The sequence below is a fragment of the Triturus cristatus genome, chromosome 6, assembly GCF_964204655.1.
Source record: "Triturus cristatus chromosome 6, aTriCri1.1, whole genome shotgun sequence".
NCBI lineage: Eukaryota > Metazoa > Chordata > Amphibia > Caudata > Salamandridae > Triturus > Triturus cristatus.
This window is the reverse complement of record NC_140589.1, coordinates 698,725,038-698,737,617: the sequence shown is the minus strand read 5'-3', so window position 1 is coordinate 698,737,617 and position 12,580 is coordinate 698,725,038.

The window sequence follows — 12,580 nt, the reverse complement described above, 5'->3', positions numbered from 1 at the left end:
CACAAAGTGGGAGTTTGTTTTTGGAAAAGTAAAATCTAATGGCTCCTACATCATGGGAATTTTCTCCCATGCTGTAAGGGCCAATTTTTTTATTTCTTCTGTCCCTTGTTGCCAGGATAGTCCTGGTGGTGATGATCAGTAAAAGAAAAAGCCATCCAACTGCCAACTCTAAATAGAGAGCATGATCAATGGCTTACCTCTAATGGCCCATACTCCCACGGGCTGTTGGAGGAAGGTTTACGGCAAAGGATTACATTTTACTCTATTGGTGTAAACCTGGCTTTCTGGCTGATTCAAAAATGTGTGGGCGTACCGAGACTTTGGTGGACAGGGTACTCCATTGACATTGCCATGAAGTACCCTGTCCACAAAAGTCTAAATCAGGCCCAGAGTTAATATTTCTTTTCAATTTTTACTGTAGCCTGGTATTAGGAGTGATTCAAGACTTTCGGTTCTGCATATTCATCATTGGCACATTCTTAAAATCTATTTCACTCCCTCCAGGCAATCTATTACACTACCTCTAGTCTGATCGGCTTTTCACGCGGTTGCAGGACTGCTATCACACTTTTGACTGCCTGGGCCCTCTGTTTCTGTTATATCCCAAAAACACCGGCCACTCTATTTTCCAAGGCAACTTTTAGTGATTAGCAAATTGGTCCACCCGCTAACACTCAGCACTGCAAGATGCATATCTATTATGGTCTTCCCATGAGTGCCCGTTCTCACCTCTCTAGTAGGATGTTCCCAGCTGGGCTTTCATCAGTAAAGGCTCAATTCCTGGCTGATTTCCTCTATCCCACTTCACCGGGGCCTTCTGAGTTAAGGAGCCAGAGGATTTACATCCCATTCTGAGTTCACCAAGCACTGTTGCTCCTCTACTGCTGGAGACCGCTCTTCGCCCACTGCTCTTCTCCCTAAGTTGGTATTTGTTGGCAGTTAAGGTTTTCACTGGTCTCACTGCTGACCACTAGGTCATATCGGGCTCAGTCTCACTTTATTTATGCCCTTGGGAGCTATCTTCTCTGCAGGCTTCGGCCTGCTGTGCTCCCCTTTATTATGCTGTAGGCTGGGTGTTTCAGTTACGTTCCCACCAAAGGGGCCACAATCAGTAGCGGCTGCAATGGATGGGGGAGGTGTGGCAGTGGGTAATGAAAAAAAATAAGAAAAATGACTTACCTTTAACGGCCGGCCGCCGCGACTCCTCTGTCCATGTCATCTTCCTTCTTCCTGCAGTCTCGGCCAGAAGCAGAAAGCACCCGCGCACACAGGCTCCCCAGAGCCAATCACAATTCTGCAATGCAGTGTTGTGATTGGTATGAGCGCCGTGGTTCAGCACTCAGACGGTGCATGTTCCTCACCAGGCTGCATAATGCAGGCTGGTGGGGAACATGCAAAGCACGCATGAACTGTTGGGCCGGCCAAACAGTTCATGCACACTTAGGGAGTGCAAACCACTTCTCCCCTGCTCTGGCCAGCCTTGCCCTGCCACTGACTGCAATAGGAAAAATAAAATGATAATAACGATATGTTATTATCATTTTATTTTCCCTTATGAACAGTGGGGCAAAGCTCCTTCGCCTTATCGGAGGAGCCGCCACTGACCACAATTCAGATACAGCCAGTGTTAGTTATAAGTTAGGTGTTGTGTAGCATTGAAAGTCATATTTTGCCTTCAGGATGGCTATCAATATGGGCAGCTGCTGGGAGCTCAGGCAAACAGGTGCTGCTTCATTTCTAGTTCAACATGCATCCCCCTAAATTCAATAAAGGGAAGACTGACTGGCAAATGTCAATTTATGTTAGGGTGTTCAGCGTTGGGTTCCCAAATATCCTTTTCTTTTTGTCCTGGATGGTCGTGTGTTAGTAATTCCATCTTTTTTCTGTCATTCAGAAAAGAGACTCATTATTAATGAAAATATTCCAGAATACTTTTGTAATGTTTATGTTTGTATGACAGTGTTCTGGAATTTTTTTGGGGTATAATGAGTCTCTTTTCTAAATGAATGAAAAAAGAAGGAATCACTAATACACAATCGTTCCCAACAAAAAGTAAAGGATTTTTGGGAACCCGATGCTCAACACCTAAACATTTAACATATGAGATGGAGTTGGCCCAACCCCTCAGGAGTGTCACTGAGTTCCCTACAAAAATTAGGAGATCATATATAGCATCAAGAAATTCAGGCATACCGGGTAGGACGTGGAGAGGGTTGGGCCTGAAAAACCTTGCTTCTATACTACATATGTCAATTTATCCTGCTCTATTGTCCTTCCCCATGTGCTGGGATCAGAGCTGCTTTCTAATTTACAAAAATGCTGAGTAACCAGTTTGAACAAAGAAAAACTAACCTTAAATAAGAATGACTACTCTTTTTATTGTATCCAGGTCCCTTCCAAGATGGTATTCACTGTGCTTGATAAGCTAACATGGTGGCCAGTCAGTTCTCTCTTTGTCTAATGGTGCTGCTTGTAACTCATCTCTTGTGGGAGAAGTCACACCAGCAGATGGCTTCTCAGCAAAATAGCCACTCCTCCATTTCTGTCATAGACACCCAATTATTTCTTTATTGTGCTCTGCCTCTTCCTCCCTTGCTAGTCCCCCACCTCTTCCACAGTCTCTGGTCTATCATGACCTTAGCCACAAAGCCTCTCAAATCTACTCACCACTATCCAGCTCTTTCTCATCTAGACTATTTGGATGGAGAGCTTGTTCCATACCTAAGGGCCAACTACTTTCTCTCATGGCACACCCCACTGGCAGCTTTGACTATCTTTGCTGTCTACCATGGTGTCACCTCTCATACAGCAACTTCCCTAATGAGCAGCAGCCACAGGTCTAGACAGCACTGACCTTGCTTCTGTTGTGCTACTATTGAAGTACATTGAACTTGGTTCCATATAGCTCCCCATCTGTATGCCATGCTGCTCCAGTGTTGAGGTTCCATTTGCAAAGAAACAAATCTTGTTTTTGCCATTGGACAGCAGCTACCCCTGCTTTCAGATCGTGGCCAAGAGGCTTCAGACCTCACACCCTCTTGAGGGATCTAAATCTGTTTCAGTGGGGCAACATTAGCATCTGCTAGTATGCTGCTGAGATGGAACACCTCCAGTAGGGCATACCACCAGCTTTCATGAGCCATCCTGCTCTATGCATTTTTTTAAACAGTTTACTTTTATGGCTTCTGCCTTGGTCTGATTGCCATTATACTGATCATTCATAGAGGATAAAAACAGCAACTTGGAGCACACTTTCCCTGCAGTAGATGCCTTCAGCTTTTTTCTGCGGTGAGTTGCTGTGTAACTCGTGAAATGACCTGTGATGACAAGTCTTTTTAAATACCTCAGACTTCAGAGGCAATAGGTTGGAAGTGTGTATTGAGCATATTTATGGGTGCAGTGATTTGAGGCTAGTTGTATTCTTGTCATGGGTCTTTCTGGCTGTGCATACGATGCAGGGTGTATGTGCTATGAGAAAGATTTGCTTTGCATTTTGTTAGCTACTGAACCACCTTGCCCATTTGTTTGCATGTGTGACTAACTGTTCTTTAGCCCAGGGGTCAGACTACCTGTGATTGCACTTGGTGCTCCAAGATGTTGCGTTTACATCAGCATAGCACAAGTCTTTGATGCACAGGGATACTTCTAGGAGGCATCCCATCCAGCGTGGAGGTTATGGTGAAGCTGATAGTTGTTGAGGGTCATGACTGAAGTGAAGTGTCTTGCCACATCTCTTCTATCCGCTAATAATGGGATCCTTCGCTTCACATGAGTGTTTGCAGTATTCTTGGGCTAACGTGGAGGGTGTATGGAGACTTAGGCTTCCAGTAATAATGTGCCCCGCAAGGGGAAGGCATCTTGGCATTTCTACCCCTGGAGCAGCTATTGGGGTTGTATGCCAGAGACTCCAAACCAGTTTCAGCTCTGTCTGGTTTCTAGTTGCACTATACAGTCAGCTCAGAATCCAGTCTGATTAGAAATGACCATCAGAAATATTTTGGTGGTTTAGTCAGCTCTGATGAAGAGCTGCTCAGGAAAAGCTATTCCCTCTAACGATGTATTCTTTTTTCCTTAGTAGGAATCCACATTCTGAAAGTTGTCTGCACCCCACCTGTATCCTCATTAGGATACCTTTCTATCTGAAAGCCTCTCTAGCAGAGGACCTGGGTCACATTACTGCATAATATGGAACAGGAAGCCAGGGAATTTTGACTAAGGGGTCATCACCAACATGTGACAGGTTTTACTCTTTACAATACAATGTTTGACCTACTGCCAGGAGAAATGTGCCGCCGATGGAAGAAGTCAGGATGAAATTCCAGCTAGGTACACTAAACAATTTCTGCCTGTCTGAGGCCACTCTAGTAATATGGGGTGGTCTTAGATCAAATAAATGAAGGCTGCGAACAAGGATTACAGATATAATTGTTCACTATGTCCTTAGTGCCCACTTACAGATTTTTAGTTACGGTAATGTCTGCGGAACAGTGGATCCTACCCTTAGTTTATGGCAGTGACTGGATGGCTCCCAAGACCAATCCTCCTACCCTTACCCCTTCCAGTTTATGAGGTAAGAGGCCTCCTTCAAAATGTGTACAATGTAGTATTGAGCCATTGTGTCTACTCATGTTCACTGGAGATAGTGGTTGAGTGATTCTTTTCAGCGTGTGGTATGTTTAGATTATTATGGTATGAAACACTGGATGAATATATAAAGACACTGAGGAATCCGGTTTCCTTATATCTAAATCCATTATCTTGAGGATCTTAAATGGGCTAATATATTGCATGCTGAGGGCTTTGTAGGCGCAGGTGACAAACGTGTTATTTGGAGCTTGGCAGACATGGTACTCTGCTATAAAGGTAGCACAGTACCATGTCTGGCAAACTCGTGGTTCCCCCTCTCTGTTTTGACTTGGGGGTACCCCCATACTTGCACTAGTGGAGCCTACACTGGGTCTGCCAGCAGAAACCTTTGACTGTTGGCCTGACTGACTTTGCGTCTTCCATAAAAGTACCTCAAACTGACCGTTCTATTTAAGGAGGATGTTCTAAAATAACTTTTTCCTCTTCAGGACTGGCATGAAAAGCATGTCAGTTCTGAAAGAGAAAACAAATGTATGATACAATATGTACTGGGAAAACACTCGCCGCATTTCAGGGCCATTTGTTTTTTAAAAACAATCTCTCAAATTTGGAGTTTGTTTTCTGTGCAGGCACACAGAACATGGTGCCTGCACAGCAAAGCTTCAGTGCCGTCAGCAGAGCTGCCATGTTGCCTGCCTGGAGGAGTTATCTAAATTAGGTCGCCCGCGCAACCAATTGCATCCCTCTGCTGACCTGGTAGAAGGCTGTATAGCACAATCATGCATCCTTTTACAACGCATGCCATTACAACGCGGGCACTACAACTAGGGCCAGATGTACGACCATTTTTTGCAGTCTGTGATTGGGAAACCCAGGAGAACTCAGCACTCTGAATGTCCATTATAAAAATGGCACTAACTTTAGAATCCCTCCTGAGATGACACAGAGGGAATCTATCAGTCGAAAATAGTTGCTTTGTATGAAATAATTAATTAGTTATATATTACTGTTGTAGTTATTGTTGGCACATGAAGTGTAAAATTATTTACTAGCACAATATTTTATCATAGCGTTTTTCCATATATGTATTGTTGAAGAAATGCCTCTAATGTTAAGTTAAATAACTTATGAATACAAATGGGGCACAAATTAGTGTCAACAAGATAGATCCACTTTATAATTTATAAACAGAAAATAAATCTCCCCAGGCTAACAGTTGTTCTTAGGAGTCAGCTGCCAATGTTGCCAAATGCTGGGGTTGTCGATTTTCTTTGACTGAATAGTCTTCATTCCACCTCTGCCTCTTTCTTCCTCCCGCCTCTTCGTGTCTCTTTAGCTCTCTATTGCAACTTTTTTTCATCTGTGTTTTCTGTCTTTCTTTCCTGTCTTTCACCTCCTCTTTTCTCCCTTTCTCCTTTCTCTGAAGCAGAGTTTCATGATGAAAGGTAAATCAAGGTGCCCAGAAATGAATGCACCTCACAAATTATTCTGTTATTGTGCCATTCATGTAGTTCTTCCACTCACTATAGCATAAAGCATGGGGCAATGGATAATTCCACTTCAGCCATTGACTAAATTCTCTGTGATTGACGACATCCTGTTCTCTCACCAGGGGAACATCCACACACAAAGTAGTTCTATTCAGTGCCAGCAGCTACTCTAAAAAGTGTGCTTTTTGAGACCCAAAAATATTTCAGCTTTTAGCTAATGTTTTTTTTTTAGATCCTCTAACAATAAAATTATACAAAAGCCATGTCAAAACCAAACAAGAATTGGCAATGCCAAAGGCAGGGCAGCAACCCCAGACCTTTTTGCCAATTTGCCAATTTTTATTTTAATTAGAATACAGTGCAGAGTTGTACAGTAGGATTCGACAGGGACCAGTTGTGTAGGACAGAGATTCTGGCTGAGGTGGTATTACCTGGGATGGCATAAAGGCATTTATAATTTTGCTGGGACTCCAGTGTACTTTTTAACATCCTATACTCTACGCTGAAATCTATACACTATAGTTTCACTGTTAATGCTGTCCTCAAAAAAGCAAACGCCGCAAATTCTTTCATCCCCATTGCTGCTGACAATTTATAAAACTTTACCTCACAAAGATTTTCTTAAGCCCCCCTTGCCGTGCTTACAGTAAATGGAAACTCATAAGCTTTTCGAATTGACTAAAATCAATACCAAATCTACATATGTGCGCCTGTCACTAAACAATCAATAGTTGCCGTTGCCAAAGAAAAATAAGAAATGCTGCTTGTAAATCTTGCTGACAAGTGGAAGGCAACTTTTTTGACTTTCAGCTGCATGAAACATTGTATAATTTGTATATGTATTTATTTAGTTATGATAGTAATTTCGAGAACAACAATATTGCAATACCAGAATATTGTGGCAAAAATAAAGTCTACAAAAATACTCAGGGGCATATTTATAAGATTGTGCCGCTGCACAGTGCAGCAAGTCGCCTTGTTGCTCTGCGTTACAAGGATAAGGGCAGGAATGCGCCCTATTTAAAAGAATATGGCACATTCCTGTCTTTGTCCCTGCACTAGCCCCGCTTTGGCTGCCTAGCCCTAACGCAGGCACCATTGCAGCATGGGGCAAGAGTGCCTGCGTTGTAAGGAGAAGGGGTAACTTCCTGCACAAAAAGAATTCCCTGTGGCATTTTCGTCTTCCTGTGTGTGCTACAGAGTACAGCACACATTGAAAGAGGATGTAACAAGGAGAAATAAATATATTTCTCCTCGTTACACCTTACCTGGGAAGGCGTAGCATTTTGGCAAAATCCCAGGTCTATCAATTTTGGTAAACATGGGAATGCATCAAAATCCATCGATGTTGCGTGGGAACAACTACCCAACACCCATGGAACGCCTTCCTGGTGCAGAGTAATGCAATGCACCTATTTGTTCAGCTTTGCCTTACTCCAGATTTATGAAACAATTTAGGGCTATGTAAGGTGGCCTTGCATGGCTTTATAAATTGCATTTTGGGCTTGCGTCGCACACGCACCACATAGTGCAGTTTAAGTCCGACACAACTATCCTTATAAATATGGCCCTGACTTTACATACTTTGTATGTATGTAAACTAAAAACATATTGAGTGAAAACTATTGTGCAACACAATAGTGTCAAACAAGGTAAGCATATTGAAATATTCTTATAAGTGTACATTATAAGCCCTATTTTGACACTGGTCGGAAAGCCTCCGACCGACATCTTTGGTTTCACTTTCGACCGTCGCATTACAATGCCGGCGGTCGAAAGTGACACCGGCTTGTAATTTCGGCTGGTTTCCTACGGACTAAAGGAGCCCGTCAGCCAGTCCGAGACCCCACCGTAATCTCTAAGGAAGGCGTTTCCACCATCAGGATTACAATGTTGGTTTCTGACATGCTTTCCATGTCGGGCTTTCTGACATGGAAAGCCCGTTGGTAAAAGGGCTTTGGGGGCCCCTAGCAGGTCCCCATTCCTCCAAGGCCTCCGGTTGTGGACCCCCTGTTAATTCCCGCACTATGTGGCAGGCACCTTGAGGTGCCTGCCATGCGGTGCAGGGATTAACAGAATCTCCCATTTCTCCATCGGAGTTTGTGCTATGGCCATTTTATGGCCGCAGCACAAGCTGCCATACAGAAATGGGAGTGCGGTCGCATTGAAATGGCGGTGTCGGGACCGCCGACCAGAGGTCGGCCGGTCCCGAAACCACGTCCGCCCAACATTGTAATCAGAAGGCCAGGAGGGAAAGGGGGCCTGCTACGGGTCCCCAAAGTTCCTTTCCGCCTGGCTTTTTATGGCGGGTTAATAGCCATGAAAAGGCAGGTGGTAAGGGACATTGTAATCCCCACAGCTGTGCCTGGCAGGCACCGCCCCCATGGTAGAGACTACAACCCCCTTCACCGCAACGGCGGGCTCAAAGAGTCCGTCGAATGCGTGGCGGTCGTACTTTTTGACTGCCACCCATCCGCCCACCATTGAAATATGGGGTGCGGATATCATGGATCTGATGGCGGTGGGACTGCCATCGAATGGCTGTTGGTGGCGGTCCCACCGTCATCATAATTGGCCCCATAGATAGCTCAATCCAAATAGATATAACAACTTGCCTCACCAAAAGTTGACAAAAGTCATCTCTCTAAGCCAGGTCTGGTTGCTCAGTGTACAAATGCATCCACTGCAGGGGCCTGTGTTCGACCTCATGGTCACAGGTTCAAATCCCCGCGGGTTCACTCAGCCTTTCATCCATCTGAGGTCGATAAAATGAGTATCAATGAGTTGGGTAACAATAAACATCTGTTATTCAGGGCCAAGATGCCTATGGGTGAACGTGCGCCTTACAAATACACGTTATGATATGTCTAGGAGCTTTAAAACATAGAAGATGCAGTTACACTATTTGTGCAAAAAAAGGGTTGATTATTAATAATAAAAAGGGAGCCTTCACACATTTGCTGTAGTAATTGAATAATTGAAATTCTTTTTATACATTTTAAATAAGGTTTTTGTATTTATATGTATTTTGTAGCCCAGAAGAAGTTCATGAGGACGAAAAGAAGAAGAATATGAATAAATAATTTTCTGCAAAAACTAGTGTTAGTGTTAGGTACATACCACATCATTGCTTATATCCATTTTATATATTATTGTAAGCATGTCATGTTTCGGCTTATACATAATAATGTTTCATGTCCATATAATTTCAGCCGACGGCATCATAAGACATTATGTAATATCTCTCTGTAAGTTGCCAACAAATTACGCTACATTTTATAGAGATAAAGGAAAAACATCACCCAGTAAACACAAAGTTATGAAGGGTTAAATATACGATTCCAATTCCTAATCATAAGTAAGATTACATGTAATTGAAAAACATACATTCTAATAATACAAAAATAATTTTACAAATATAAAACCTAATAAATACATTTAAAGTAAATATAGTTTCCTCCATTCTCCTAAAAAAACATCAATATAAAAGGCATTTAAAATAAAATGTAAATAGAACAATAATAATATTAAAATAGTAATTAAATACAACAAATTATATTTTAATAAATATAAAATTCATTTTAAAAGGTGTATTAAGAAATGCACTTATCAATGAATTAAAAATTAATTAAATTACAACAAATAATTGATATAGTCAATTAAATAATTTACATATTGGAATACCAATTAAGTATCTAAGGGGCTGATTACAATGGCGGACAGAGGCACATCCATGGTGCTGGCGGAAAATGTCCTTTTCCGCACTCCAGCGGCGGTCCTCGCGTCCGCCGTATTATGATGGGCAAACATATCCCATTTTCCGTCGGCTGCAAAGTTACGTGAATCGCCAGAAATCCCCCTCCACACCGGTAGTGGACGGAGCTAATAGAGAGGGACCGCCGTGAGGAATGCGGTCCCTCTCTAACAAATCACGATGCCTCAAACAGCCCATCACACTGCAGCGGAGAAACCAGCCATTCGGGGATGGCGGAAACACTACTGAGGATAGCGAATATTTAATCCCAGACACCTCCATGCGGTCCTGACCGCTGGGCAAACGGCAGTCTTGGGTCTTTCCGCAGCAATTCCGACTGCCGTGGACGGATTCTCAGATTTTCTGGCGGTGTATCCTGGAATCCGTCCGCCGTGGTAGGATATTTCAGGCAGTGCATCCTAAACTGACCGCCGGTTTTCCCGCAGTACCTGCGGAAGGTAATTTTCCGCTACCACGGCGGTCGGAATGCTTTTCCGTACGCCATCGTACTCAGCCCCAAAGTAACATACAAATTCATTAAAGCTATACCTTATAAATTAAATAACTTCCATTCCTATTCCCTTACAAACCCAACAAATTGCTATTTCATTATAAATCACTAATTAAACTGCAGAAATGTTTAATTGAAAAACTAATAAATCAATTTAAAAAAACACATAATTGGGTGGATATAAAATATTTAAGAAATATTTCAATTGAATTTAAAATAAAAAACTATAATTTATCATTTAAATGACTTCTCTCATTCCTTTACAAATTCAACAAACTTCTACTAAATAGATATTAGTCATTAAAATGTAGAAATTAAAATTACACATTAAACATGATAAAATACATTCAAATAATAAAATAACAATTAATCAATTAAATAATGTACACAATTAATTACTAATCAATGATGTACTTAGCATGAAGTATAGTGTTCATTTAAAACAAAAAACAATAATTTATCATTTAAAAAAAATGTCCCACCCTATTTCCATACAAATCCAACATCCCACTCCTAAAGCATAAATTACAAAATAAATGTAATAAAGTAACTACACATTAAAACTTACAAACTAAACTAGCCAATTAAAATAATTATTATAATAATAGTGATACCTAAAACTAATTTAGAAATATATAATAAATGTGGTAAAAAACAAAATTATTTAGAATGCAGTTCAATGAAAAGAGATGGATGAAAGAAGATAGTCCTTTAGTAGACATCAAAAGAAATGTTGAATGGAGGCAGAGAAATCTGCCGTTTAGGGCGAGTGATGTAAAAGCACAGAAGCAGGTTTGTAACGGGAGGGAGGGTGGGGTGATGTGAAGTAAGAACAAAATGGCACGGAGTGTAACAAAATAGAGATGGCTAGATTTAGTATTTACTTGATAATGACACAGAGAAAATAAATTAGATTGAGAGTAGAATGGACCCCAATGGAGAGAAATAAGGGAGGAGGCCAGGGAGGCATTAGGGGTAAGACAAAAAAGGAGATAGGTTAAAGATGAGAGTCTTAGGGGCATATTAGCAAGACCGGCGATAAAATTATCGCCGTTTTAGCGGCAGGAAACTGCCGCTAAAATGGCGATAATGGGCTTGATAATATGCGTTATAGAATTCCAATAGAAGCCCAGGTTAGTTGTGCAGGACATGTTAACCTGGGCTTCTATTGGAATTCTATAACGCATATTATCAAGTCCATTATCGCCGTTTTAGCGGCAGTTTCCTGCCGCTAAAACGGCGATAATGTTATTGCCGGTCTTGCTAATATATGCCCCAAATTACTTTGGAAAGTGAGTCATTTTTCTGAGAAATATAAATGATAAGAGCATGAGGCGATAGTTAAAGAAATGTGTTTAGAAAAAGAGAGACAGGAGTCTAGGTGTGGAAAGGCCATTCTACCACTCTGGCATTTTCCTGGTTGACTGTAAGCTAGAGGGCTGCTTTCAGAGCTGAATGGCTGCCTTCACTCATCCTTCAAAGCCCACATCATACCATTTTGGTCACAGGCCATCTGCAAGGGGTGGTAATAAAATAGGAAAATTTAAATGTGCTTTCCTTAATTATTTGGTCTTATATTTCACGTAGAATGATAAATTAACTGCAGCCAGTGAGAGAGGGCAACCTTGCTTCATCCCCCTCTTGATAGGAAACGGCTCCGATAGTGCCCCATTGACGAGCACTTGCGCCTGCGGTCTGGTATATAACACTTTAACCAAGTTGCGGAAGTGCTTGCCTAGGCCCATCTCAACCAATACGTCCTCCAGATACTGCCAGTCTACGGAATCCAAGACCTTTTCGAAACCAATGAGAAGAAGTGCTAAGTAAGGGGTCAGTGATTGGCTATTTGCTAAGGCTAGATGGAGGCATCTGAGGCAGTGTCTGGTCCCACCAGATGACATAAATCCACATTGTTTGGGGTGGACCAGTTCAGTAAGGTAGGGCCTCAGTCGGTTGGCTAGGACTGAAATATTTAATGAGGGTGATTGGCCGGTATTCGGTGCAGTTTGTGGAGGGAGGTTCTGTTTTAGGGATCAGCACAATGGTGGCGGCATCTGTTTCAGGCAGAAACGAGCTATTTTCGAAAGCTTCGGCGTAGATGTCCAAGAGATGTGGAACGAGTGTCTCCCGATAGGCTGCGTAGTACTCCTGTGGGAGACCATCAGGGCCTGGAGTTTTACCTGATGCGGTGTGTGATATGGCGTCATTGATTTCCTCCTGGGTAATAGGAAGATCGAG